Raw genomic sequence first — 3,535 nt, 5'->3', positions numbered from 1 at the left:
AGGGGAGAGGGGGGGAGGGCAGAGCATGTGGACACAGCAGGATCCCACACAAACCTGGGTATGGCCAGATACAAAGCGATTTTTAAGTGAGGATTGGGGTTGAAGTGAGTGGGAAATGTGTGTCCACGCCTCTCTCTCCCTCTCTCTCACTCTCTCTCTCTCGCATTTTCACACGGTGGAATACAGACAGGCAGAGATAGAGAGAGAGAGAGAGAACTACTCAGTCAAGTCCTCAAGAAACTCCATTCAAAATGCTTCCCCACATCCACTAAACCCTAGATTCTTCGCACGGTGCAAAATTGAGGCCTAGTCAGAGAGGCTGCATTAAGCCGCAGGGACAAAGTGCAAACCCCCCCCCGCCCCCCCCCGCACCACCCCACCCCCACCCATCCACCCTCCTCGCCTCCGCCCCCAGTTAAACAGAACATTCCTCAGCATCAGCAACTCAGTCCCGAAACTTCCCGGACAGAGCACGAGGGAGCGAGAGGGAAAGGGGACCCCCACTGACCTCCCCTCCCTCTTAACCAACCAAACCCCCCCCAATTAACATAACCACAAATCACCTTGGGATTCTCAAACCCATTTATTAGAAGATTCAATCTACAAATAAATGACTGGAAAGGGAGAGACAGAAAGCTGGAGGGACAGAGACAGGGATATTTAACTCCATTACCCCCCCCTCAGAAATCCTTCCAACCCCACCGCTCTGTCGAAAACTCAAACACCACCATTGAGGACAAACCTGTACCCAGGCTGCGGCCTATTCATTTCAGACCCACTCCCTCACCCCCTCCCGACTGCTTCAGACTCAGTGAGCCAGTTTAATTTTAAATTGTGCGTGGTCACTAAGTTGGCAGTTCAGGAAAGGCTGCAGGCCATTGGTGCACAGCAGGATCCCACACACAGCAATGTGATCCTGTCACGGTGGGACAGGCAGGTGAGCAGGGGGTGGAGGACATGTTCCTTCCCTTGACTGCTATATTCTTTCTTCCATCTCCCCTCGCCACCACCCCAACTCCTGAACAGCACGGGTATTCCGAGTCTGGAGACACATCCGCCCTCAGAAAGTTAAACTCCCCTCTTTAAACTGGGAAACCCACTGCCCGGTCCATGAGGGGACTTTTTAAAATCGCCCTCCCAGCATTTATTTCTATTCTTTTCCCAAATCAAGGAATCCCCGGGAAGGTGTGCTGGAGGCTCCCCATTGCAGTTTGTGGGGTGGTTTTCAATGATTGAAGGTTTATAGACACACAAAGAAGGTGGAGAGGGATGGACAGATATCTTCAGAACGCTGGGGAGACAGAGAGAGAGAGAGACAAGAATGGAAAGAAGGCAGAAAGGGAGAGAAAGCCTCTCTTTTTCACTACCTCCCTCTCTGTCTTTCTCCCTCTCTCTACTCTCCATCACCCCCCAGTCCCACACTCTTTCTGTACTTCTATCTCTCTCTCATTCTCATCCCAGTCGTTGGGAAGGAGAGAGAGAGAGAAAGAGAGAGAGAGGGTCACACTCAGGAATCTAACAATCACAACCACAGCAAACTGAATTCAAATGGCCCCCTGCGGATTTCATTTCACCCTCATATTTATGTCTCGGCCTAAAATAGAGGCTTCATTCCAGAATTATACCCGCTCCAAGTTAAGGGACTTTAATTCCGCGCCATCTTGATTTCTTTAGTCGATGGATTCATTTTAAAAGTGACCCCACTATTGTTAATTTTGTGAATTCTGCAGGCAACTTGTGCACAGGGAGATCCCAAAAATGATAACACTTTCATTGTTGAGTAGAGTTTCACATTGTGGATTTCTCTATCTCTCTCTTTCTCTCTGTTTCTACACCATTGTTGCACTGTACAAACTGACAGCAGTATTGATTGCACAGTAAGATCACACACGCAGCAATGTGATCCTGGCTGAATATCCACTCAGTCTGTGGAAAGGATTCATCAACTCCCTCATTCCCAAGACTTTCAAATGTGAGACCTTCGAACCTACTTTGCAGTCCATGTGCTATTTTAATTTAAGAGTTGTGATCTCAATTACTTTGCGGGCAAAGGCCACAGGCCTGTGCGTGAACAGCAAGATCCCACAGCAGCAGCAATGTGAACCTAACCAGGCGGGATGCTGTCTTTCACCTCCCCCCCCACCCCCCTCACTCCTGCTACGAGCTCAATTCCCCCCTGGATCTAAAACCCTTCCTCCCCCCTCATCCTGTGTGTGTGGATTGGACCCAGTCTAAAGAACTCCCTTCAATCCTCTGAAAGAGTTAAACTGCCTCTCAAAACTGAGAAAAACCTTTTTAAAACAAAATCCATTGGTACACAGAAAGATCCCAGAAGGTGCAGTCAGCAGTGTTGAGTGTCGTTTAAAATAGCTAACAGGTTATACGGAGAGTGATCGGGGCTCAGACAATGAAATCCAACCCCTCCCTCTCTTTCGGGACACCCAGATTTAAAAGAACCCTGTTATTTTGGGTTCATAAACAAAATTTAGACAGCTTCATATTGCAGATTTTTAATTTACTCTTTGTCACCCACCAAAGGGTTAATGTGCTTGTGTCTAAGTGTAAGGCCGGGGCGGCAATAAAGAGACAACTCACGTGAGTGCGGCCTGTGGAGTAGGCCTCAGTCCATCCACTTGTCCTCTGGAGAATAGCCCTTGTCCAAAGATTCCTGCTCACATTGCAGTCTTCAAAATTCAAATTCCTGGGGAAAAGAGGGAGAAAGTTAACTGAAAGACAGGAAAAATTTGACACTGTTTGATAGCGAGATCCCAGGATCCACTTTTCAGTTACACAAACTCTCAGCAATAGATACAGAGTAAAGCTCCCACTACGCTGTCCCCATCAAACACTCCCAGGACAGGTACCGCACGGGGTTAGATGCAGAGTAAAGCTCCCTCTACACTGTCCCCATCAAACACTCTCAGGACAGGTACAGCACGGGGTTAGATACAGAGTAAAGCTCCCTCTACAGTGTCCCCATCAAACTCTCCCAGGACAGGTCCAGCACGGGGTTCGATACAGAGTAAAGCTCCCACTACACTGTCCCCATCAAACACTCCCAGGACAGGTATCGCACGGGGTTAGATGCAGAGTAAAGCTCCCTCTACACTGTCCCCATCAAACACTCCCAGGACAGGTACAGCACGGGGTTAGATACAGAGTAAAGCTCCCTCTACACTGTCCCCATCAAACACTCCCAGGACAGGTACAGCACGGGGTTAGATACAGAGTAAAGCTCCCTCTACACTGATCCCATCAAACACTCCCAGGACAGGTACAGCACAGGATTAGATACAGAGTAAAGCTCCCTCTACACTGTCCCCATCAAACACTCCCAGGACAGGGACAGCACGGGGTTAGATACAGAGTAAAGCTCCCTCTACACTGTCCCCATCAAACACTCCCAGGACAGGTACAGCACGGGGTTAGATACAGAGTAAAGCTCCCTCTACACTGTCCCCATCAAACACTCCCAGGACAGGTATATAGGAACAGGAGTTGGCCAGTCAGCCTATCGAACTTTCCCGAGAGACTA

Source organism: Scyliorhinus torazame, unplaced genomic scaffold (genome assembly GCF_047496885.1).
Source record: "Scyliorhinus torazame isolate Kashiwa2021f unplaced genomic scaffold, sScyTor2.1 scaffold_82, whole genome shotgun sequence".
Taxonomy (NCBI): Eukaryota; Metazoa; Chordata; class Chondrichthyes; order Carcharhiniformes; family Scyliorhinidae; genus Scyliorhinus; species Scyliorhinus torazame.
The sequence above is the reverse complement of the archived record's forward strand: the minus strand, read 5'-3'. Positions refer to the sequence as shown.